This window comes from Pseudochaenichthys georgianus, chromosome 21, assembly GCF_902827115.2.
Source record: "Pseudochaenichthys georgianus chromosome 21, fPseGeo1.2, whole genome shotgun sequence".
NCBI lineage: Eukaryota > Metazoa > Chordata > Actinopteri > Perciformes > Channichthyidae > Pseudochaenichthys > Pseudochaenichthys georgianus.
The window spans coordinates 16,466,134-16,493,713 of NC_047523.1; the positions used below are offsets into that span (position 1 = coordinate 16,466,134).

The 27,580-nt window shown below is 46.2% G+C and overlaps 1 protein-coding gene across 7 annotated transcripts in view; it reads right to left on the reverse strand.

Annotated features, from left to right (window-relative positions):
- Positions 1-27,580, reverse strand: part of stxbp5l (syntaxin binding protein 5L) — a 214,687-nt gene that overhangs the window by 95,308 nt on the left and 91,799 nt on the right. The window lies entirely within an intron of this gene.

The following is a 27,580-nucleotide window of genomic DNA, read 5'->3' on the forward strand; positions in this document are numbered from 1 at the left end:
GTGTGTGTGTGTGTGTGTGTGTGTGTGTGTGTGCGTGCGTGTATATATATATATAAATATATATATATTCTTTTCAAGTATTATGCTTCTTCATTTTAGCCGGAAAAGGGCAGGACTACGTCTACTTCCAGAAAAGCTGAAGAGAGCCTGTCTGTGGCCCCTCAGGACGACCCAGAAGCTTCAACCTCACACTCACAACCTCAGCCTAATGATGTGAGTATTTCTATTTTCAACATCATATCATAATGGTCCTAGACAAAGTAAAATCTCTCTTGTTTGTTGCCACTCATATTAAACACACTCACAAATAAACCCATACACACACAATTGAAGACATGTTGAACATGCATTCCTGGCACACACATGCGTGCACACACACACACACACACACACACACACACACACACACACACACACACACACACACACACACACACACACACACACACACACACACACACACACACACACACACACACACACACACACACACACACACACACACACACACACACACACACACACACACACACACACACACACACACACACACACACACACACACGCACACGCACACACACGCATGATGCTGGCAGTGGCTTTGACAGGTGATGACTATAAGAAAGAATGTGGGCCATACTCTAGTTGTGTCAAAGTGATGTGTGTGAAGTGAAACATCACTCAAACCATGTTCATCCCTCTTTCTACTGGGATCATAGCTATGTCTCGCCTGCTTCTCCTACTGCTCTTAAGGCCAGACTCAATGAAGCTTTAGCAAGAGTGGAGAGTCTCGAGCGAGAGAGGAAGAATGCCATGGCTAGAGAAAAGAGGGCAGAGACCACAGTGAGGACTCTTTTGGGGGATTTGAGGGAAAAGAACCTCATTAATGAAGAACTCAAAGAGAGGCTTGATTTCTACTCAGGTAAAATGAAATTAGCACTTTGAAATTCATGTACATCTTACTCTTACACTCTTTATTAAACTCCTTTGTTATTATATGAAGGGGACTTATTAATTTTTTCTCATACAATTTCAGATCTTCAAATAGACTTCAAGGCAAAGCAGGGCCATGAGTACTCCATAGAGAGTTTGCCCTCACACTCCATCTACATGGTCCAAAGTCATACAAATACCTCAGAGAGACTAAAAATCTTCCCCTCCCTCATCCACATACATTACAAAGGTAGTCTTAATGTTGTTCAATTTCATTTTTGGAAATTACGGTTGCAAATACGTTAAATAGCTACTTCTCATTTTTTCTTTACAGGTGGCTGTGTTCGGTGGATGGCAAGCCTGGCCTGAACAAGATGATGCTGGATATGCTGGAGAGAAGATGCCAGGACGACCAGGCTCAATATGGATGTGTTGCACTCATGTTGGATGCCATGGCCATCAGAAAACATGTGCAATATAATCCACATAACCAGTCAATGTCTGGTTTTGTAGACATGGGTGATGGAAACAATGAGACCGATGTTGCTACTGAGGCTCTTGTGTTCATGGTGGTTGGCCTACAAGGACATTGGAAGGCTCCCATTGCATATTACCTGACGAAGTCTCTGTCACCTGAAACACAAAGGGTCCTTCTCAGTCATGCTTTGGAGGAGCTGCATGCACGGGGCATTCGGGTGGTATCTGTCACGATGGATGGGCATTCCTCCAACGTCAGCATGTGCAACCAACTTGGGTGTGAGCTGAAGGGAAACCCACAGGAGCCACTTAAAACCAGTGTCCCGCATCCCTCGACTGGTGACAAAGTATTTGTAATGATGGATGCATGCCACATGCTGAAGTTGGCACGTAATATGTTGCAGGTAAATGATGATTGTTTTAGACCTATTTCTATAAGTTATGTCTCTGCTGCTAAAAGTTGTATCTAAATATTGTTGTCTGTTCATTTGCACGTTATGGCTGGACGTGATGATCAACATGTTGCTGTTTGTACTTGTTTGAGCAGTGACTGAATCTTTCTCTGCAGGCATACAGTCCAATTGCAGCGACCACCGGACAGATCAAGTGGACGTTCATCAATCATCTCAATGATGTGCAAAAAAAAGACGGACTGCATGCTGCCAATAAAATCACAGACAAACATGTCTACTTTGAGAACCACAAGATGAGGGTGTCCCTGGCTGCACAAACACTGAGTCGCTCCGTGTCAGTTGCTCTCCGCACAATGAGGGATCTTAGGTACTCTCAGTTTAAAGACTGTGAGGCAACGGCAGAATTCATTGAGGTAAACAGTTAGTGATTATAGAACCAAGTACGTGTTTGTTTTTAAATAATTGATCAAAATGTGATTTGAGCGTCAGGAACAATTTGTTGATAATTCTCTAAGTTCAACATGCAAATATTTTCATGAACCGTGATATTGCATATTCATAAATACATATATAACCTTACACATACCTTCACACATTTTAGAGTGGTAAAGCTATGTGTGAAATTTGCTGTAGCACAAAGCAGGCCTATGGAGAGAAGGAAGTCAAGCAAATACTAAGTTTGCATGTTGCACATTGAACATACAGTTTAGAAATAAGTACTCTGTTCTCTTTATATCTTGAATAGATGAGTATTGATTACAACTATCTGATACCTAATGAAACACTGTAATGATAGTGATTTAGATGCCGATATTTCTTCATAGATTATTGACAGGCTGTTTGACACAATGAATGGACGCAATCCTTGTGCCGAAGGATTCAAATCTCCCTTGGGTGCTTTGAATTGGATGGAGAGGAAAGCATTTATGTCAAGAGCCAGGGAGTACTTGCTCACTTTGGTGACAAAAGATGGAACACCACTTCACCGATCTAAGAGGTCTATTAAAATAGTGCTTGTTATTCATGCATGAAAAGTTCACGACATGAGTTCAACGATACTCTGTTCCGTTATGCGTCGAGTTCATAAGATTGTCTGTTCTCTACATCAGGTTCATATGATGCTACTGTTACAATGTGTTTTCCTTTAGTTTTGTCTGCTAACATGATGGTCTTTTATTTCAATGTTTTTCTGTGTTCAGTTTTGTGTGTTGGAATGATCTTGTATTCATTGTTTTTGAGGTCCCAGATGCTTCTAAATAGTATGTATTACACAACATCAAGTTTTGCAGGTGTTAGAAGGAGGGTATGTATGTTGAAATGATGTTCTCTTGTTTCAATGTTTTTCAATCTGCAGTTTTGTTTCTATTTGAATGATCTTGTATTCAGAGTGTTTGAGGTCCCAGATGCTTCTAATGGTACGTATTACACAACATCAAGCACATGTAGGTGTCAAAATGGTATGTATTGCATGTGTTCTTGCATGTGTTCTTGTTCTCAAGTTATCCCAGTTCTGCAATTACATTGTTCCTAGTTAGCTAAGTGTCCTACAAGTATACTGTATATGTTTTGCCATGATCAGAGTAATAAAATGTTTTTCTTTTGCAGGTACTTGTCAGTCATCGGATTTGTCATCAACATCGACACGTTGATGCTGATGATTCCTGAACTGCTCCAAGTTCAGCGGTATGTCCTCACCTACAGGTTCAGCCAGGATCACTTGGAGCTCCTATTTAATTCCATCAGAGCGTCAGGTAGGGTTGATGTTCTTTTAATTGCAATACATTCTGAAAATGACTTATGAGTAATGTATGTATTGTGTGCCTGTTTTCCATACAAGGTGGCTGGAATAACAATCCATCTGCACGCCAGTTCCAGGCCATCTTCCGCCGTCTGATGGTTCGGTGTGGTGTTTCACCTAGTGAGACAGGCAATGTGGCAGTCCAAGATCACACTGTGTCCCTGTCTGCGGTAGAGATGTCCTCTGCTGAAACTGCTGAAGAGCACCCATCTCCATTCGCCAACATTTCGGCTGTTGTGAGTGACCACAGCTATCTTCCCACTCGGTTTGGTGGTCTGGTGGAAAATGCGCTGGTCTACATTGCAGGATTTGTAGTCCGGCAGATTCTGCGAAAGCTGTCCTGTGATGTGTGCCGTGCAAGCTTGGTCAGAGATGCTGTACCTTCATCATTTGATGAGAGCTACCACCTTCTAGCCCTGAAAAACAACGGTGGCCTAGTGATTCCATCACAAGGCACAGTGAAGGTGCTGAGAGCTGCAGAGAGGGTGATTCGCCAAGCTTCAACAAGGCAAGCTCCAAAGGTGTCGACAGTCACCTACATCGTCCGGGAGGAGATTGGAACGGAGGATGTTTTTCAGCTTGGGGAACACATTGAGGAGACGCAGTTTGGCATCGACAACCATTATTCCGACTTGTTGTCATTGGTTGTGTCTGTGTTTCTGAAAATAAGACTACACCACATTGCCAAACTCACCTCTCTTGAGCTGCAGAAAGGGAGCACGAGAAAGAAGCTCTGCAAAACAGTCCTGTTTCAGGGCTTTTAGCTCATTTAAAATTTCATGAGCAACTTTCTGTAAATATGGTTTGGGGCGGGGTGGTGTCATGTTCTTGTGTTTAACTTGAACATTTACATTTTTTATATAAATATAGATGTAGATTTTCATTTTTCTGACATAGATATTCATTTTTACTGATATATAACTTCTGTCTATGTATAATGTATTATTGTTTCTTCATTTTTCAACTTATTAAAATAGCTGAGTAGTAGGCCTACACAATCTGCTTCTGCTTCTCTATCATATAGACCATTAGTGTTTTTTTATATATATGTGTGTGTGTGTGTGTGTGTATAATTAGCCTACATTATATATATCGTGTGTCTTTTGCAAAATACCTATCATACATAACATAATATAGGCTATCAAATACCAGAATATTCTATTGCTGTTAAGCCTACTATGAATATTCAAATACGCCGAATCGTGTGTCCGGTATCATGCCTACATATATGACGTTTGTAGAAAGAAAAAAAACGTGAAAATCAGTTTTGTATTCAGCGAGTTATGATTCATTAAATGCGCTGACACTTCATTGCGCCTGCCGGACAGATCACACTGAGTGGAGCGGGTGACCGGTCCAAGATGGCGGCCCCACGGCTCGTCAGCGCCAATAGGCAGCAGCGGTCGATGCGGCATCTACTCTTTATATGTCTATGGATTGGACTGTGAGCAAAAAGTGGAAAAACACAACAGATTCTGGTTTTAAGGCACCAAAGACACACAAAAGATCCAAATAATCTACTTGTTCAAAAACATTTAATTATAGATTATGTTTGGTCTATAAGAAAAGGTAAATATGTCCATCCCAGTTCTTCAAAGTCCAAGGTGTTGTATTGGTGTTGTTGTAACAAATACATTTGAGTGTTTATGTGTAAAATAGTTGTTCATCTTTGCAGTTCTCATTCATAACACTCCGTTCGATGTCTCACTATGGGATGCGCCTCAATGCGTATGCAAATAGAAGCATAATTCTCATTACGCCAATCCTGATTGGCTGGTGATCTTGATGTCTACGTCAGGGAATCCACCCAACAAATATTAACACACCAAGTAATATTCTAATCTGCCCCGCCGTTTTTTTTTTTCGGAAGAATGGTAAGGTTTGATTTTTTTCTTCAAACAGTAACATACCTGTTGCTAGTTTATCCCTCTGCGCCGACACCACAGCGAGCGAGGACGGACTCTTCTCTCCCTCACACCAGAGGAGACGGAGATAAGAAAGATATTAACACACCAGTTAATACCCCCTCGTTTTTCCTTTCGGAATAACGATAAGGTTGGATTTATTTTCTCGGTAACATACCTGTTACTAGCTTGTCCCTCCGTGCCGACACCCCAGCAAACGAGGATGGACCCTTCTCTCCCTCGCACCAGAGGAGTCGGAGGCTCGGCTCGGCTCGGAGGCTCGGCTCGGAGGCTGCGGGTTTAAGATCTCGAGCACGGACTCACACCAGGTCTGCTCGTCCTGCCTTGGGCTGGAACATGCCCAGGAAGCTATCGATACCCCCGGTTCGTGCGGGCATTGTGCCATCTTCACCATCAAGAGCCTCCGCCGACGGCTAGCGCGCCAAGCTAGCCTGTCGGGACAGGACCCCTTCATGTCCGTTGATTCGCGGCCGGCAATCGGGACATGGTAGCGACCACCGCGGAGATTGAGCCCCGCGCTGTGTCAGGCTGGGGCTCAACAACGACGGTAGCCGCTGAATCGGAGCCCCTCACCGTGTCAGGCTGGGGCCCGGTGGCGGCAAGAGCCGCGAGAGTGGAGCCCCGCGCTGTGTCAAGCTGGGGCTCCCAGCTGGACCTCACCGTGGTTCCACCCGCGGAGGATGTCCTACAGCTGGATATATGGAGGAGGATGAAGAGGATGCCTCTGAGTTCCTCCTATCCGACTCGGATGAGCACGAAGATGACATCTTCGTTTAATCTGCCCAGGCTGCCAAGCCGTAGGCGATGTCCGCTCCCCCGGGCGAAAGCACACCAGCTTCGCCCTGCCTCAGTATGGACTTGCAGGCCGTGTGCCAACGCGCTGCGTCCAGGCTGGACATCCCCTGGCCTGAAGTGGCCAAGGAGACCTCCAGATCTCGCTATGAGGGGAAGAACTTGCCCCAAGCAGCGAGGATGAGGAAGCAGCTTCTACCAGTCTTTCCAGAGATGCTGGACGAGGTGTCGGTCTCGTGGAGAGACCGCCCTTTCAGCAACAGGCCCCAATCCAGGGTGCCTCCTCTTTGGACTGTGACGGCATGGAGAAGCTCGGCTGCTCCGCATGCCGCCCATGGAGCGGCTGGTGGCAGCCCACCTCCAACCGTGGCTGGCTTCGGCACCGAGCAGGAAGCCCACGCTACCGGCAAAGGCAGACCACTTCCAAGTCAGCAATGACCGAACGAGCCTATAAAGCCGCAGCTTTGTCCGCCAGGGCGCTCAACGTCTCCTCGCTGCTGACCGCCTACCAGGCGGAGCTCTGCGAGGACATGACGGTCAAACCTGAGCCTGCCGTGTGGGACGAAATTGCAGCGATCACGGACATTTGCCTCCGTGTGCAGCGCTGTGCAGTCCAAGCCACGGGCAAAGCACTGGGGATAATGGTGGTACAGGAGAGAGCCAGGTGGCTTACCCTGACGAACCTTCCAGATCGGGAAAAAGAGGACGTCTCCGGGTCTCCAGCCCACACACGAGGCGAAGACGGGCTGGCCAAGAAAGTCTCCGGTTCCGGCAGCAGCCGCTCGGGCACAGCCGGCCCAGACTTTCAGCCACCAGACGAAGAAGAGGAAGAGGGAGGCCTGACAGCCTCCTCTCCTCTCCTCTCCTCGATAAAAGAGCTGGAAGTTCCCTGTTCCCCAGCTCCAGAAGACGTTCCAGTGTTAGATGCTCATATGTTTCCGGGGTGCAACCATGCCCCCATCTTCCCGCCGCCTTGAGTGATGTCAGAACGTCATCCTCAAGTTCGCGCCATGAGGGAAATGGACTTAACATCAACGACAGCAAGCTGCTGTTTAAGTCACACAAACACATGTCATCAATATTGTCTTTTAATAAATCATTTTCCACTGTCGTTTCCAGGCTTAAAGCCAAGGGCGCAGTCAATACAAATGAAAATAAAGACAATAAAAACAATAAACAGTCTGACGCCAACCCTCCTTCTAAGAGTGGTTGCTACCTCTCTCAGAAGGCGGACGATGGACGGGGCTTTGAAGGCATCACCGCCACGCGCATGCGCAGTGTCGACCGGGGTTGTCAACCTGGGGTACCATCGTGTTCAGACACTAGAGGGCCCCATAACACAACAGACGACAGAGATGTGACATCTCCACTCGCTTTGAGAAGCGAAAAGTGGAGGATGCTCACAGATTCTGCTTGGGTTTTCAAGACAATAACACGGGGTTACAGACTCCAATTCGCTGTCACCACCCCTCCCTTTTCGGGCATTCTGTATTCGCAAGCCCGGGGAGAGTCGGCCCATATTCTAGAGCAAGAGATCCTCTCGCTACTAGACAAGAAGGCTATATCTATAATACCCTCCGAACAGAGTCAGAGCGGCTTTTATTCCAAGTATTTCCTCGTTCCCAAACGGGGAAGGAACGGAATTCAGCCTATACTAGATTTGAGGGCTCTGAACAAATATCTCAAAAGATACAAATTCAGAATGCTCACTCACACATCTCTGTTGCGTCTCGTGCGCCAAAACGATTGGTTCACATCAGTCGACCTGAAAGACGCGTATTTCCACATCCCAGTATATTATCCACACAGGCAATATCTGAGGTTCGCCTTTCAGGGTGTCTGTTACGAGTACAGAGTACTTCCCTTCGGTCTGTCTCTCAGCCCACGAGTGTGTGTACGGTGTACGGAAGCCGCGATAGCCCCGTTGAGACAACAGGGTATTCGCCTGGCAACTTATCTGGACGATTGACTCCTTCTCGCAGAGTCGGAGCAAGAGGCTATTACGCAGACGAATGTCCTCGTAACACACCTGCTCGACCTGGGTTTCGTAATAAACACAGAAAAGAGCATGTTGTCCCCAGCCCAGACTGTACTCTTCCTGGGCCTACGCCTGAATTCGGTGCCCTTTACAGCCTGCTTGTCAGCAGAGAGAGTGAAAGCCTTCAGGGCTTGTCTCGCTCATTTCCAGCCACGCAAATATGTTCTCTTCAGATCATGTCTGCGGTTACTGGGGTTCATGGCGTCAGCCATCCTGGTGGTATGACTGGGACGCTTACACATGAGGGAGTTTCAGCGCTGGGTGGCTGCCCTCAGACTGGACCCCGTGCGTCATGGCGCACGGAGAGTGATGGTCACTATGAAATGCGTAATGGCACTGCGCCACTGGCTGCACCCAACTTTTCTAGTACGGGGCGTGCCTATGGGTGCTGTCCTATCGCGGAAGGTGGTCACCTCAGGACGCATGTCTGACGGGCTGGGGGGGTATATACGAAGGTCGACCTGTGAGGGGTCTCTGGAGCAGAGACCTCCAACGGTCACACATAAATTATCTGGAGCTTTTAGCGGTGTTCCTCACCCTGAAACGCTTTCTGCCTTTTCTCAGAGGACTTCATGTCCTCGTGAGGACAGACAACACGACCACAATATCGTATATAAACCGCCACGGGGGTTTGCGTTCTCTCCAGTTACACATGCCGGCACGCAAACTGATCTTATGGAGCTGCGGACGTCTCCTCTCTCTGAGAGCGACGCACGTACCAGGAGTGATGAACCTCGGGGCAGATCTGCTGTCCAGAGGTGCACTACTCTATGCAGACTGGACTCTACATCCAATAATTGTGAGTCAGCTGTGGGTGCGTTACGGCCGGGCCGCGGTGGATCTGTTCGCATCAAAAGAAAACGCTCAATGTCAGCTGTTCTTTTCAATGCGTGATTTAAACGCACCGTTAGGCGTGGACGCGCTCGCGCACGCTTGGCTTCCGGTCCTTCTGTATGTGTTCCCACCACTGGCTCTGATACCCCCAACTCTGGCCAGAGTGAGAGAACAACGCCACACTGATCCTAATAGCTCCACACTGGCCTGCAATGTACTGGCTGGTGGAGATATATCAGCTGCTGTGCGGGCAGCCATGGCAGCTCCCGCTACGCAGGGACATACTGTCTCAGGCGGGGGGGGGGATGTTTCACCCACACCCAGAGCGCTTGGCACTATGGGCCTGGCCCGTGAGTGGTATAACCTGAATACAGTGGGACTCCCTCAGAAGGTGATAAACACTATTCAGAGTGCAAGAGCTTCCTCCACCAGGTCTCTCTATGACTGTAAGTGGAGGGTATTTGAGGAGTGGTGCCTTCAAAAAGGGCACATCTCTTTTCAATGTCCTGTCGGGGTGATTCTATCATTTCTACAGGACCTGATTGATAAACACAGAGCTTTCTCCACGATCAAAGTGTACCTGGCTGCTATTGCTGCATGGCCATGTGGGCTTTTGAGGGAAAGACGGCTAGCCAACATCCCTTTGGTCTGCCGTTTTATGAAAGGGGCTCGCAGGCTCCTCCCTGTCTCCAGGTCACATGGTGCCCTTATGGGACTTGGCAGTGGTTTTAGATGGGCTCACTCGACCTCCATTTGAATCCCTGGAAGAAGCTGACATGAAACACCTGTCAATGAAGACAGTGTTGTTACTGGCTCTGGCATCTGCCAAGCGAGTCAGTGACATTCATGCGCTCTCTGTACATCCTTCATGCACTCAGTTTGCCCCGGGCAAACAAGAGTGTTGCTGAAGCCCAACCCTGCCTTTGTACCTAAGGTGGTTGGCTCATGTACCCCCATTGACATTGAGGCATTTCCTCCGCCACTGTGTTCCTCTGAGGAACAGCGGCCAAATTTGCTGTGCCCAGTCCGTGCTTTACGCACCTATATGGACAGGTCAAAAGAGTTTCGATGCAATGACCAACTTTTTGTATCCTGGGCTAACCCTCATAAGGGCAAGCCCGTTACCAGGCAACCGTTCTCCCACTGGATTGTGGAAGCGATTGCTCTGGCTTATACAGTCAGGTGTTTGCAGGCACAAACGGGCCTGCGTGCTCATTCTACTCGTGGACTGGCTACATCCTGGGCTTTGTTCAAGGGTGTTTCCATCCAAGACATTTGTGCAGCAGCGAGCTGGTCCTCACCGCTCACTTTGTCCGCTTTTACAGGCTAAATGTCTCTGCTCCAGTGTGGCCCGCACAGTGCTGGGTCCTGTGTTGAGACAGGGTTCTACCTGTTAAGTTCTGGTTGTTTTGGTGATTTTCGAGATAAGCATGTCTAGCAATACGGGAGTTTCAATATCCCATAGTGAGACATCGAACGGAGTGTTATGAATGAGAACCATAGGTTACTTACATAACCCCAGTACTCAGAGTAACATGAAGTGAGATGTCTCACCAGACGGCACTTCTTGCTAAGGCGAAGGGAGAGAGGTGCTTATTTTGAATGACGCTGCGACGTAGCGCAAGCTACTTAAAGGGTGGGTGGATTCCCTGACGTAGACGTCAAGATCACCAGCCAATCAGGATTGGCGTAATGAGATTGATGCTTCTGTTTGCATACGCGTTGAGGCGCATCCCATAGTGAGACATCTCACTTCATTTACTCTGAATCCTGGGGTTACGTAAGTAACCTATAGTTTTATATTGCTTTGTCGAGCTAGCCATCCATCTTAGAGAGAATCAAAACAGCTTTGGCCAGACATTTAAATGGATAGTTCACCCACATTATGGAAAAGAAAAAGGCATTTAAACATAAAGGAATCCATGGAACCTTGCACTTAAAAAGCTAGTGTTTGAGTTGAACGACTGTAATAAACCAGCTATTATTACATCAGTGAGTATTTAAAGGTGAAGTTGTTGAAATATTGGTGCAAAAACACGTATACATCACAGACATTTTGATGAAAATGGTGAGGGGAATTTTTTTCAAATAATGTCAGCTGGTTTTCCAGTTCTGAGGATTGTAATTACTGTACATTGTAATTCCCAGTGGGCTGTGCTACGACGGGAGCCCTGAAAGCCCAGTGGCGATCTGCTCATCTCTCATCGAAATAATATGCTACAAAGGGGCGGACTGGCCATCTGTGTGTTGAACTTTCCTGTCAGCTCCCAGACCGTAGTCGAGGAGGGCAGAAGCAACAAGCTTCAGGTTCAATAACCCACTTTAGCTTAAATGACTGGAGAGAGGCGAGCTCTTCTTGGGAGGCCGTTGCATTTATTTAGCTGTTCTTCTGTTTCACAAAATACATCACAGACCATCACTCTTTGTCAAGATGGCTTTAGTTTAACAAGAAACTGGCTAAAACTTTAAGTTAAAAAGAATATTCCTGTGTTAGGAAGATTACTACTACTTACTATTACTTATCAAATACTTGAATGCAACTTCCAATAGTTAATAACACTCTCCAAATAATTTGTCAGGTTGATTTCTAAGGGAATATTCCTCACGTCTACTTAAATTGATCCTGTGATGTGTAACCAAAAAGCAGGTTAAAGAGCTTTAGCTACAAAGGTGCAGGTACAATGCCAAATGTTAGTATTTTCTTACACAGACTTTGCAAACTTGAATACTTACAACCTTTGCCATGACAGTGATTAACCACACACCAGAAGTTTGCAATTTTACCCTACGGACAGAAATAGTGGACTTTGTTTTTCGGAAAGTTTAGCAACTGCAGTGGCCAGAGTTAACAACCTGTTTCTATGAATGTTCAGGCAGGAAATTGAGAACATGGCACCATCTAGCACAACCGAGGGTGTCATTTATATCAACTGAGTCACCTCTGTGTATCACCAGAGGCCCCAAAGGTTTTTCCCAGGAAAGCAAATGGGAACTGTTTCGAAAAAACCAAGCAGCAGCATCTTGAGGCCATTGTCTGTCATTAAGGTGTAATGGTTAACAGGAAACATTAAAGAGGCTCTGATAGGAAAACCCCAAGAGCCAAGTCCTTATTTACTATCACATCCACTATTCAACAAAAGAGGAGATGACAACATGATAGTAAACCTATTTTAAATGCTATTTACTTGCATATGGCCTCTTTTTTCAAGCTTCAAGTATATCAGGGTTTCCATGGCTCAATTCTGGAAACCATCCACATCTGCAAGCCTCAATAATGAGGTGAAGCATGTCATGGCTCCTGGCATTGCCAACACCTCTGCAGTTAATTTGGTCTATAATAATGCAAATTAGATTCAACTCATCTAACTTCATGTCACGGCCTACAGGGCCATCTATTTAAAATATTCCACAAGCTCGTGGCTGAGTGGTTACAGCAAATTCCAAATAACTGCTATGTCCTGTGTTTGATTTCTGGCTTAGGGACCTCTGTTGCATGTCATACCCTTCTCTCTTTCTTCCCCCTTTGTCCTCTGTCAAATAAAGACCAACAGGCAACAAATAAATCCTTCGTCTCTGATCTATTCTACCAGCTCTCTTAACTCATGCCAGGTTTTAGCGACCATGTGAAACCTGGATTATGGGTCTCAAGGATTTATTTGTCAACGGAGATGGATTTGGCTGCCTAATAACCACTGGGGAGCCGGCTCTCACAGCCTGTGGTGGTGTTCATGGGGCGGCGGCTCACGAGACAGAAGGGGTCGCCAGACTGAGAAACAAAGACAGAGCTTCATGCCAGCAGATCTTCTTCCTCAGGTTTGTCAGACAAGGTGAAAAAGGATCAGAGACAGGACGGAGGAACTGGCTGTCAACACTCTGCTTCGCTGTCAGATCAAACTGATTCAATGTGTCTTCTTAGTGCAAGATCTCTGACTGCAGCCGATGGTAGTGAAATTGGTGATTTATGACAAATAAGGGAGAACAAATTTGGATCCCTTATAAGAGCTGTGGTTGTAGTGTTAAAATGACTGGAAGGTCCTTAGTAGAGGGCTGGTGGGTTGAGGTTTTTTGGGGGCTTATTAGCCTTCCTGTGTGATATTGTAAATACTGACCTTGAAGAGACAAACCCATCCATCAATGAAACAAGGTGTTGAGCGTGTGTGCATGATGTGTGTGAGGGGTTTTTAATTGATGCTTACCTCTCTCTGTTGAATTTGAGTGAATGGAGGACAGCCGGTCGCCTCTGACGGAGATTCCACAAGTGAAGCTGTCATCTGCACAGGCTGTGACCAGCGCCCCCTGCAATAAAAACAAAAAGGGAAACATTTGAACCGAATCATTTTACACAGAGGACATCTCGCCCTTTCAAATTAACCCACGTGTTTGTAATCCTGGTGGATTGGACCATAGACATATAAAAGAGTAGACGCCGCATGGCTGCTGGGGGCGCAAGAAATACGGCCCGCCATCTTGGACCGGTCATCCTACAGACATTCTACACATAGACAGCCAGAGGTTCAAGATGCCAGAGTACTGTGCGGCGTATTGCTGTGAAAATCGGCGGACGATTGCGAACAGGGGTCGGGGGGATTACTTTTCACAAGTAAGATTCAACATTATTATTGGTTGAATTTTGTAAATAGAATATTATTGTACTGTATTGATGTCCGCCAGCGAAATCGTAGCCAGCAAACATTATGTGTATGGCCAACTGAGACTTTATAAATCATATGCTGCTGTAACAAGTGAATTTCCCCGTTGTGGGATGAATAAAGTCAAATCTAATCTAATTCTATCTATGAAGAAGGAAGAAAATAAGCTTGACCTCCTTCTTAAAAATGTTTGTGTTGACTCTCAATCTCCCGTTTTTATTTTGAAGGTTTCCCAAAGACAAAGATATGAGGAAGAAGTGGGAAGTGGCTTTGAGGAGGGAAGGGTTCACTGCAAGCGAGTCATCCGTGATTTGCAGTGAGCATTTTAAGCAGGACGAGTTTGACAGGACAGGACAGATTGTCCGACTCAGAGATGGTGTTATTCCCTCCATCTTCAGCTTCCCGGTTCACCTCCAAAGAGTAGGTGTATCATCATAAAGCTAATAGCATTCATAAATGTAAATATTATCAATAACAGGACAGGGTGAAATACCTATCTCTGTGTGTGTGTGTGTGTGTGTGTGTGTGTGTGTGTGTGTGTGTGTGTGTGTGTGTGTGTGTGTGTGTGTGTGTGTGTGTGTGTGTGTGTGTGTGTGTGTGTGTGTGTGTGTGTGTGTGTGTGTGCGTGCGTGTATATATATATATATACATATATATCATTTTCAAGTATTATGCTTCTTCATTTTAGCCGGAAAAGGGCAGGACTACGTCTACTTCCAGAAAAGCTGAAGAGAGCCTGTCTGTGGCCCCTCAGGACGACCCAGAAGCTTCAACCTCACACTCACAACCTCAGCCTAATGATGTGAGTATTTCTATTTTCAACATCATATCATAATGGTCCTAGACAAGTAAATCTCTCTTGTTTGTTGCCACTCATATTAAACACACTCACAAATAAACCCATACACACCACAATTGAAGACATGTTGAACATGCATTCCTGGCACACACATGCGTGCCACACACACACACACACACCACACACACACACACACACACACACACCACACACACACACACACACACAACACACACACACACACACACACACACACACACACACACACACACACACACACACACACACACACACACACACACACACACACAACACACACACACACACACACACACACACACACACGCACACGCACACACACGCATGATGCTGGCAGTGGCTTTGACAGGTGATGACTATAAGAAAGAATGTGGGCCATACTCTAGTTGTGTCAAAGTGATGTGTGTGAAGTGAAACATCACTTCAACCATGTTCATTCCCTCTTCTACTGGGATCATAGCTATGTCTCGCCTGCTTCTCCTACTGCTCTTAAGGCCAGACTCAATGAAGCTTTAGCAAGAGTGGAGAGTCTCGAGCGAGAGAGGAAGAATGCCATGGCCTAGAGAAAAGAGGGCAGAGACCCACAGTGAGGACTCTTTTGGGGGATTTGAGGGAAAAGAACCTCATTAATGAAGAACTCAAAGAGAGGCTTGATTTCTACTCAGGTAAATGAAATTAGCACTTTGAAATTCATGTACATCTTACTCTTACACTCTTTATTAAACTCCTTTGTTATTATATGAAGGGGACTTATTAATTTTTTCTCATACAATTTCAGATCTTCAAATAGACTTCAAGGCAAAGCAGGGCCATGAGTACTCCATAGAGAGTTTGCCCTCACACTCCATCTACATGGTCCAAAGTCATACAAATACCTCAGAGAGACTAAAAATCTTCCCCTCCCTCATCCACATACATTACAAAGGTAGTCTTAATGTTGTTCAATTTCATTTTTGGAAATTACGGTTGCAAATACGTTAAATAGCTACTTCTCATTTTTTTCTTTACAGGTGGCTGTGTTCGGTGGATGGCAAGCCTGGCCTGAACAAGATGATGCTGGATATGCTGGAGAGAAGATGCCAGGACGACCAGGCTCAATATGGATGTGTTGCACTCATGTTGGATGCCATGGCCATCAGAAAACATGTGCAATATAATCCACATAACCAGTCAATGTCTGGTTTTGTAGACATGGGTGCTGGAAACAATGAGACCGATGTTGCTACTGAGGCTCTTGTGTTCATGGTGGTTGGCCTACAAGGACATTGGAAGGCTCCCATTGCATATTACCTGACGAAGTCTCTGTCACCTGAAACACAAAGGGTCCTTCTCAGTCATGCTTTGGAGGAGCTGCATGCACGGGGCATTCGGGGTGGTATCTGTCACGATGGATGGGCATTCCTCCAACGTCAGCATGTGCAACCAAACTTGGGTGTGAGCTGAAGGGAAACCCACAGGAGCCACTTAAAACCAGTGTCCCGCATCCCTCGACTGGTGACAAAGTATTTGTAATGATGGATGCATGCCACATGCTGACGTTGGCACGTATATGTTGCAGGTAAATGATGATTGTTTTAGAACCTATTTTCTATAAGTTATGTCTCTGCTGCTAAAAGTTGTATCTAAATATTGTTGTCTGTTCATTTGCACGTTATGGCTGGACGTGATGATCAACATGTTGCTGTTTGTACTTGTTTGAGCAGTGACTGAATCTTTCTCTGCAGGCATACAGTCCAATTGCAGCGACCACCGGACAGATCAAGTGGACGTTCATCAATCATCTCAATGATGTGCAAAAAAAGACGGACTGCATGCTGCCAATTAAAATCACAGACAAACATGTCTACTTTGAGAACCACAAGATGAGGGTGTCCCTGGCTGCACAAACACTGAGTCGCTCCGTGTCAGTTGCTCTCCGCACAATGAGGGATCTTAGGTACTCTCAGTTTAAAGACTGTGAGGCAACGGCAGAATTCATTGAGGTAAACAGTTAGTGATTATAGAACCAAGTACGTGTTTGTTTTTAAATAATTGATCAAAATGTGATTGAGCGTCAGGAACAATTTGTTGATAATTCTCTAAGTTCAACATGCAAATATTTTCATGAACCGTGATATTGCATATTCATAAATACATATATAACCTTACACATACCTTCACACATTTTAGAGTGGTAAAGCTATGTGTGAAATTTGCTGTAGCACAAAGCAGCCTATGGAGAGAAGGAAGTCAAGCAAATACTAAGTTTGCATGTTGCACATTGAACATACAGTTTAGAATAAGTACTCTGTTCTCTTTATATCTTGAATAGATGAGTATTGATTACAACTATCTGATACCTAATGAAACACTGTAATGATAGTGATTTAGATGCCGATATTTCTTCATAGATTATTGACAGGCTGTTTGACACAATGAATGGACGCAATCCTTGTGCCGAAGGATTCAAATCTCCCTTGGTGCTTTGAATTGGATGGAGAGGAAAGCATTTATGTCAAGAGCCAGGGAGTACTTGCTCACTTTGGTGACAAAAGATGGAACACCACTTCACCGATCTAAGAGGTCTATTAAAATAGTGCTTGTTATCATGCATGAAAAGTTCACGACATGAGTTCAACGATACTCTGTTCCGTTATGCGTCGAGTTCATAAGATTGTCTGTTCTCTACATCAGGTTCATATGATGCTACTGTTACAATGTGTTTCCTTTAGTTTTGTCTGCTAACATGATGGTCTTTTATTTCAATGTTTTTCTGTGTTCAGTTTTGTGTGTTGGAATGATCTTGTATTCATTGTTTTGAGGGTCCCAGATGCTTCTAAATAGTATGTATTACACAACATCAAGTTTTGCAGGTGTTAGAAGGAGGGTATGTATGTTGAAATGATGTTCTCTTGTTTCAATGTTTTTCAATCTGCAGTTTTGTTCTATTTGAATGATCTTGTATTCAGAGTGTTTGAGGTCCCAGATGCTTCTAATGGTACGTATTACACAACATCAAGCACATGTAGGTGTCAAAATGGTATGTATTGCATGTGTTCTTGCATTGTTCTTGTTCTCAAGTTATTCCCAGTTCTGCAATTACATGTTCCTAGTTAGCTAAGTGTCCTACAAGTATACTGTATATGTTTTGCCATGATCAGAGTAATAAAATGTTTTTCTTTTGCAGGTACTTGTCAGTCATCGGATTTGTCATCAACATCGACACGTTGATGCTGATGATTCCTGAACTGCTCCAAGTTCAGCGGTATGTCCTCACCTACAGGTTCAGCCAGGATCACTTGGAGCTCCTATTTAATTCCATCAGAGCGTCAGGTAGGGTTGATGTTCTTTTAATTGCAATACATTCTGAAAATGACTTATGAGTAATGTATGTATTGTGTGCCTGTTTTCCATACAAGGTGGCTGGAATAACAATCCATCTGCACGCCAGTTCCAGGCCATCTTCCGCCGTCTGATGGTTCGGTGTGGTGTTTCACCTAGTGAGACAGGCAATGTGGCAGTCCAAGATCACACTGTGTCCCTGTCTGCGGTAGAGATGTCCTCTGCTGAAACTGCTGAAGAGCACCCATCTCCATTCGCCAACATTTCGGCTGTTGTGAGTGACCACAGCTATCTTCCCACTCGGTTTGGTGGTCTGGTGGAAAATGCGCTGGTCTACATTGCAGGATTTGTAGTCCGGCAGATTCTGCGAAAGCTGTCCTGTGATGTGTGCCGTGCAAGCTTGGTCAGAGATGCTGTACCTTCATCATTTGATGAGAGCTACCACCTTCTAGCCCTGAAAAACAACGGTGGCCTAGTGATTCCATCACAAGGCACAGTGAAGGTGCTGAGAGCTGCAGAGAGGGTGATTCGCCAAGCTTCAACAAGGCAAGCTCCAAAGGTGTCGACAGTCACCTACATCGTCCGGGAGGAGATTGGAACGGAGGATGTTTTTCAGCTTGGGGAACACATTGAGGAGACGCAGTTTGGCATCGACAACCATTATTCCGACTTGTTGTCATTGGTTGTGTCTGTGTTTCTGAAAATAAGACTACACCACATTGCCAAACTCACCTCTCTTGAGCTGCAGAAAGGGAGCACGAGAAAGAAGCTCTGCAAAACAGTCCTGTTTCAGGGCTTTTAGCTCATTTAAAATTTCATGAGCAACTTTCTGTAAATATGGTTTGGGGCGGGGTGGTGTCATGTTCTTGTGTTTAACTTGAACATTTACATTTTTTATATAAATATAGATGTAGATTTTCATTTTTTCTGACATAGATATTCATTTTTACTGATATATAACTTCTGTCTATGTATAATGTATTATTGTTTCTTCATTTTTCAACTTATTAAAATAGCTGAGTAGTAGGCCTACACAATCTGCTTCTGCTTCTCTATCATATAGACCATTAGTGTTTTTTTATATATATGTGTGTGTGTGTGTGTGTGTGTATAATTAGCCTACATTATATATATCGTGTGTCTTTTGCAAAATACCTATCATACATAACATAATATAGGCTATCAAATACCAGAATATTCTATTGCTGTTAAGCCTACTATGAATATTCAAATACGCCGAATCGTGTGTCCGGTATCATGCCTACATATATGACGTTTGTAGAAAGAAAAAAAACGTGAAAATCAGTTTTGTATTCAGCGAGTTATGATTCATTAAATGCGCTGACACTTCATTGCGCCTGCCGGACAGATCACACTGAGTGGAGCGGGTGACCGGTCCAAGATGGCGGCCCCACGGCTCGTCAGCGCCAATAGGCAGCAGCGGTCGATGCGGCATCTACTCTTTATATGTCTATGGATTGGACTGTGAGCAAAAAGTGGAAAAACACAACAGATTCTGGTTTTAAGGCACCAAAGACACACAAAAGATCCAAATAATCTACTTGTTCAAAAACATTTAATTATAGATTATGTTTGGTCTATAAGAAAAGGTAAATATGTCCATCCCAGTTCTTCAAAGTCCAAGGTGTTGTATTGGTGTTGTTGTAACAAATACATTTGAGTGTTTATGTGTAAAATAGTTGTTCATCTTTGCAGTTCTCATTCATAACACTCCGTTCGATGTCTCACTATGGGATGCGCCTCAATGCGTATGCAAATAGAAGCATAATTCTCATTACGCCAATCCTGATTGGCTGGTGATCTTGATGTCTACGTCAGGGAATCCACCCAACAAATATTAACACACCAAGTAATATTCTAATCTGCCCCGCCGTTTTTTTTTTCGGAAGAATGGTAAGGTTTGATTTTTTTCTTCAAACAGTAACATACCTGTTGCTAGTTTATCCCTCTGCGCCAACACCACAGCGAGCGAGGACGGACTCTTCTCTCCCTCACACCAGAGGAGACGGAGATAAGAAAGATATTAACACACCAGTTAATACCCCCTCGTTTTTTCCTTTCGGAATAACGATAAGGTTGGATTTATTTTCTCGGTAACATACCTGTTACTAGCTTGTCCCTCCGTGCCGACACCCCAGCAAACGAGGATGGACCCTTCTCTCCCTCGCACCAGAGGAGTCGGAGGCTCGGCTCGGAGGCTCGGCTCGGCTCGGAGGCTCGGCTCGGAGGCTGCGGGTTTAAGATCTCGAGCACGGACTCACACCAGGTCTGCTCGTCCTGCCTTGGGCTGGAACATGCCCAGGAAGCTATCGATACCCCCGGTTCGTGCGGGCATTGTGCCATCTTCACCATCAAGAGCCTCCGCCGACGGCTAGCGCGCCAAGCTAGCCTGTCGGGACAGGACCCCTTCATGTCCGTTGATTCGCGGCCGGCAATCGGGACATGGTAGCGACCACCGCGGAGATTGAGCCCCGCGCTGTGTCAGGCTGGGGCTCAACAACGACGGTAGCCGCTGAATCGGAGCCCCTCACCGTGTCAGGCTGGGGCCCGGTGGCGGCAAGAGCCGCGAGAGTGGAGCCCCGCGCTGTGTCAAGCTGGGGCTCCCAGCTGGACCTCACCGTGGTTCCACCCGCGGAGGATGTCCTACAGCTGGATTATATGGAGGAGGATGAAGAGGATGCCTCTGAGTTCCTCCTATCCGACTCGGATGAGCACGAAGATGACATCTTCGTTTAATCTGCCCAGGCTGCCAAGCCGTAGGCGATGTCCGCTCCCCCGGGCGAAAGCACACCAGCTTCGCCCTGCCTCAGTATGGACTTGCAGGCCGTGTGCCAACGCGCTGCGTCCAGGCTGGACATCCCCTGGCCTGAAGTGGCCAAGGAGACCTCCAGATCTCGCTATGAGGGGAAGAACTTGCCCCAAGCAGCGAGGATGAGGAAGCAGCTTCTACCAGTCTTTCCAGAGATGCTGGACGAGGTGTCGGTCTCGTGGAGAGACCGCCCTTTCAGCAACAAGGCCCCAATCCAGGGTGCCTCCTCTTTGGACTGTGACGGCATGGAGAAGCTCGGCCTGCTCCGCATGCCGCCCATGGAGCGGCTGGTGGCAGCCCACCTCCAACCGTGGCTGGCTTCGGCACCGAGCAGGAAGCCCACGCTACCGGCAAAGGCAGACCACTTCCAGTCAGCAATGACCGAACGAGCCTATAAAGCCGCAGCTTTGTCCGCCAGGGCGCTCAACGTCTCCTCGCTGCTGACCGCCTACCAGGCGGAGCTCTGCGAGGACATGACGGTCAAACCTGAGCCTGCCGTGTGGGACGAAATTGCAGCGATCACGGACATTTGCCTCCGTGTGCAGCGCTGTGCAGTCCAAGCCACGGGCAAAGCACTGGGGATAATGGTGGTACAGGAGAGAGCCAGGTGGCTTACCCTGACGAACCTTCCAGATCGGGAAAAAGAGGACGTCTCCGGGTCTCCAGCCCACACACGAGGCGAAGACGGGCTGGCCAAGAAAGTCTCCGGTTCCGGCAGCAGCCGCTCGGGCACAGCCGGCCCAGACTTTCAGCCACCAGACGAAGAAGAGGAAGAGGGAGGCCTGACAGCCTCCTCTCCTCTCCTCTCCTCGATAAAAGAGCTGGAAGTTCCCTGTTCCCCAGCTCCAGAAGACGTTCCAGTGTTAGATGCTCATATGTTTCCGGGGTGCAACCATGCCCCCATCTTCCCGCCGCCTTGAGTGATGTCAGAACGTCATCCTCAAGTTCGCGCCATGAGGGAAATGGACTTAACATCAACGACAGCAAGCTGCTGTTTAAGTCACACAAACACATGTCATCAATATTGTCTTTTAATAAATCATTTTCCACTGTCGTTTCCAGGCTTAAAGCCAAGGGCGCAGTCAATACAAATGAAAATAAAGACAATAAAAACAATAAACAGTCTGACGCCAACCCTCCTTCTAAGAGTGGTTGCTACCTCTCTCAGAAGGCGGACGATGGACGGGGCTTTGAAGGCATCACCGCCACGCGCATGCGCAGTGTCGACCGGGGTTGTCAACCTGGGGTACCATCGTGTTCAGACACTAGAGGGCCCCATAACACAACAGACGACAGAGATGTGACATCTCCACTCGCTTTGAGAAGCGAAAAGTGGAGGATGCTCACAGATTCTGCTTGGGTTTTCAAGACAATAACACGGGGTTACAGACTCCAATTCGCTGTCACCACCCCTCCCTTTTCGGGCATTCTGTATTCGCAAGCCCGGGGAGAGTCGGCCCATATTCTAGAGCAAGAGATCCTCTCGCTACTAGACAAGAAGGCTATATCTATAATACCCTCCGAACAGAGTCAGAGCGGCTTTTATTCCAAGTATTTCCTCGTTCCCAAACGGGGAAGGAACGGAATTCAGCCTATACTAGATTTGAGGGCTCTGAACAAATATCTCAAAAGATACAAATTCAGAATGCTCACTCACACATCTCTGTTGCGTCTCGTGCGCCAAAACGATTGGTTCACATCAGTCGACCTGAAAGACGCGTATTTCCACATCCCAGTATATTATCCACACAGGCAATATCTGAGGTTCGCCTTTCAGGGTGTCTGTTACGAGTACAGAGTACTTCCCTTCGGTCTGTCTCTCAGCCCACGAGTGTGTGTACGGTGTACGGAAGCCGCGATAGCCCCGTTGAGACAACAGGGTATTCGCCTGGCAACTTATCTGGACGATTGACTCCTTCTCGCAGAGTCGGAGCAAGAGGCTATTACGCAGACGAATGTCCTCGTAACACACCTGCTCGACCTGGGTTTCGTAATAAACACAGAAAAGAGCATGTTGTCCCCAGCCCAGACTGTACTCTTCCTGGGCCTACGCCTGAATTCGGTGCCCTTTACAGCCTGCTTGTCAGCAGAGAGAGTGAAAGCCTTCAGGGCTTGTCTCGCTCATTTCCAGCCACGCAAATATGTTCTCTTCAGATCATGTCTGCGGTTACTGGGGTTCATGGCGTCAGCCATCCTGGTGGTATGACTGGGACGCTTACACATGAGGGAGTTTCAGCGCTGGGTGGCTGCCCTCAGACTGGACCCCGTGCGTCATGGCGCACGGAGAGTGATGGTCACTATGAAATGCGTAATGGCACTGCGCCACTGGCTGCACCCAACTTTTCTAGTACGGGGCGTGCCTATGGGTGCTGTCCTATCGCGGAAGGTGGTCACCTCAGACGCATGTCTGACGGGCTGGGGGGGTATATACGAAGGTCGACCTGTGAGGGGTCTCTGGAGCAGAGACCTCCAACGGTCACACATAAATTATCTGGAGCTTTTAGCGGTGTTCCTCACCCTGAAACGCTTTCTGCCTTTTCTCAGAGGACTTCATGTCCTCGTGAGGACAGACAACACGACCACAATATCGTATATAAACCGCCACGGGGGTTTGCGTTCTCTCCAGTTACACATGCCGGCACGCAAACTGATCTTATGGAGCTGCGGACGTCTCCTCTCTCTGAGAGCGACGCACGTACCAGGAGTGATGAACCTCGGGGCAGATCTGCTGTCCAGAGGTGCACTACTCTATGCAGACTGGACTCTACATCCAATAATTGTGAGTCAGCTGTGGGTGCGTTACGGCCGGGCCGCGGTGGATCTGTTCGCATCAAAAGAAAACGCTCAATGTCAGCTGTTCTTTTCAATGCGTGATTTAAACGCACCGTTAGGCGTGGACGCGCTCGCGCACGCTTGGCTTCCGGTCCTTCTGTATGTGTTCCCACCACTGGCTCTGATACCCCCAACTCTGGCCAGAGTGAGAGAACAACGCCACACTGATCCTAATAGCTCCACACTGGCCTGCAATGTACTGGCTGGTGGAGATATATCAGCTGCTGTGCGGGCAGCCATGGCAGCTCCCGCTACGCAGGGACATACTGTCTCAGGCGGGGGGGGGGATGTTTCACCCACACCCAGAGCGCTTGGCACTATGGGCCTGGCCCGTGAGTGGTATAACCTGAATACAGTGGGACTCCCTCAGAAGGTGATAAACACTATTCAGAGTGCAAGAGCTTCCTCCACCAGGTCTCTCTATGACTGTAAGTGGAGGGTATTTGAGGAGTGGTGCCTTCAAAAAGGGCACATCTCTTTTCAATGTCCTGTCGGGGTGATTCTATCATTTCTACAGGACCTGATTGATAAACACAGAGCTTTCTCCACGATCAAAGTGTACCTGGCTGCTATTGCTGCATGCCATGTGGGCTTTGAGGGAAAGACGGCTAGCCAACATCCCTTGGTCTGCCGTTTTATGAAAGGGGCTCGCAGGCTCCTCCCTGTCTCCAGGTCACTGGTGCCCTTATGGGACTTGGCAGTGGTTTTAGATGGGCTCACTCGACCTCCATTTGAATCCCTGGAAGAAGCTGACATGAAACACCTGTCACTGAAGACAGTGTTGTTACTGGCTCTGGCATCTGCCAAGCGAGTCAGTGACATTCATGCGCTCTCTGTACATCCTTCATGCACTCAGTTTGCCCCGGGGCAAACAAGAGTGTTGCTGAAGCCCAACCCTGCCTTTGTACCTAAGGTGGTTGGCTCATGTACCCCCATTGACATTGAGGCATTTCCTCCGCCACTGTGTTCCTCTGAGGAACAGCGGCCAAATTTGCTGTGCCCAGTCCGTGCTTTACGCACCTATATGGACAGGTCAAAAGAGTTTCGATGCAATGACCAACTCTTTGTATCCTGGGCTAACCCTCATAAGGGCAAGCCCGTTACCAGGCAACCGTTCTCCCACTGGATTGTGGAAGCGATTGCTCTGGCTTATACGAGTCAGGGTTTGCAGGCACCAACGGGCCTGCGTGCTCATTCTACTCGTGGACTGGCTACATCCTGGGCTTTGTTCAAGGGTGTTTCCATCCAAGACATTTGTGCAGCAGCGAGCTGGTCCTCACCGCTCACTTTTGTCCGCTTTTACAGGCTAAATGTCTCTGCTCCAAGTGTGGCCCGCACAGTGCTGGGTCCTGTGTTGAGACAGGGTTCTACCTGTTAAGTTCTGGTTGTTTTGGTGATTTTCGAGATAAGCATGTCTAGCAATACGGGAGTTTCAATATCCCATAGTGAGACATCGAACGGAGTGTTATGAATGAGAACCATAGGTTACTTACATAACCCCAGTACTCAGAGTAACATGAAGTGAGATGTCTCACCAGACGGCACTTCTTGCTAAGGCGAAGGGAGAAGAGGTGCTTATTTTGAATGACGCTGCGACGTAGCGCAAGCTACTTAAAGGGTGGGTGGATTCCCTGACGTAGACGTCAAGATCACCAGCCAATCAGGATTGGCGTAATGAGATTGATGCTTCTGTTTGCATACGCGTTGAGGCGCATCCCATAGTGAGACATCTCACTTCATGTTACTCTGAATCCTGGGGTTACGTAAGTAACCTATAGTTTTATATTGCTTTGTCGAGCTAGCCATCCATCTTAGAGAGAATCAAAACAGCTTTGGCCAGACATTTAAATGGATAGTTCACCCACATTATGGAAAAGAAAAAGGCATTTAAACATAAAGGAATCCATGGAACCTTGCACTTAAAAAGCTAGTGTTTGAGTTGAACGACTGTAATAAACCAGCTATTATTACATCAGTGAGTATTTAAAGGTGAAGTATGTTGAAATATTGGTGCAAAAACACGTATACATCACAGACATTTTGATGAAAATTGGGAGGGGACATTTTTTTTCAAATAATGTCAGCTGGTTTTCCAGTTCTGAGGATTGTAATTACTGTACATTGTAATTCCCAGTGTGGCTGTGCTACGACGGGAGCCCAGGGAGAATTAGCTTTAGATTACAAACGTAATCGCGGGATTAAAGACTGTACAGTGCAGGGTAGGATCAGAACATTCTTCCCCAATGATTTCCATATTGGGGAAGAATCCCCCCTCCCACTCACTGAATCCATCACTTTGTATAGCCTTACTATTTATTCTAAAATACTTTAGTTATTTAAAGTAAGAAGCAAAAGACTGCATTTAAAACAAAACAATGCGTTGGGTATTCTGTGGACTATGGAAGCATATTCTTAAAACACTACTGTAACCTGTCCTTTTTTATTTCACCCTCATCCATGTTCTAAATTTGAATGAATGGCCTTCACTTTTCAGAGCCACCATGGGACTTACATCTCTCTTAGAATCGTGACAGCTAATTCACAAGAGCCTATTAGCAAAGTGAGCGATAAAGCCTTCTCTATGAGATGAACATAATTGATCCTCCTATGATTTAATGAATAACGTCATTATTTGAGCCTTTTCCGTCTACTGCCTCATATTCTTTGACGCCCCTTTCTTCAAACATAAAAAAAGGATGTGATTCTCTTCTCTAGCTGTTTAAAATGTCTCTGATGTGATGATGATTACCTGGCACGGAATTTGGAAATGAAAATGTCTGTTCCCTGCTTTGATTTTCATTTTCATATTAAACCTTACCAAGATTTCAATAATTGTCTTTAAGTTTAACTCTATTTTTCATGTAACATAATTGCACCCCGATTACTTTTATTTTTCAGGAGTTTTCATTCATTTCCTGACTTTCAGCTCCATGCAGCCTGGACCCTAAAGCATAAGGTTGAACAATTAAGATTTGTGATTCCATGGAAGACTGAAAGGTGGAGCAGCTCGTGAAAAAAAATCACAACAGAAGGGTGAGAAAAGTATGGAGCCCCCCTGGTGACATTGTGGCCATGTATTAATAATGCGTGGCCACGAGTTAATAATGCGTGGCCACGAATTAATAATGCGTGGCCACGAATGAGTTATTATGTTCCCACGCATTAGTAATTCGTGGGAACACAATAATTATTACACAATAACTAAATCCAGATAGTCTATAGAAACGGATGACTGAGTGACAATAAGTCGAGTAAAGTTGGAATGATATTGGCAGATTCAGATTTCACGGATCAATAACTCATGAACAAAATGTTATTCGGACACAAATGATGTCTCCTAAGTACCGTGGTAAGGTTGACAACGAACTACAATCACATTTTGATAAAAAAAAAAGCCAATACGTGCTGTCCTCCAAACTGGAGACATTACATTGGTCTCTATCTGCAGCCGGAGAAGAAATTAGTGCTCAGGGACCGTCTGCAAAGTGCAACTCCGAAGAAAGAGAATACAATAATATTCAATCACTTCACTATTATACAGTATATTTCTACCAAACTCGCTACAAACATCAATAGTCTCATGTTGCTCATACTACAGCAGAGAGTTTGGAAGAATGTGCTTTTGAATAATTTTTGTGAATATTTATAGTGTAAAATCTTCAATGAATATGGCATCATCTTCAATAACATTACTATTATACAGTATAAATATTCACCAAAATTATTCCGAACCATATTCTTCCAAACTCTATGTAATATGAGCAACAGAAGACTATTGATGTGTGCAATGAGTTTGGTAGTAATATACCAACCTGATCTCACCAGAATGCGTGACTCCACCACGACTCCTTTACACCACAATGCGTGGTGGAGTCACGAACTTTGTTACATTTGCGTGTC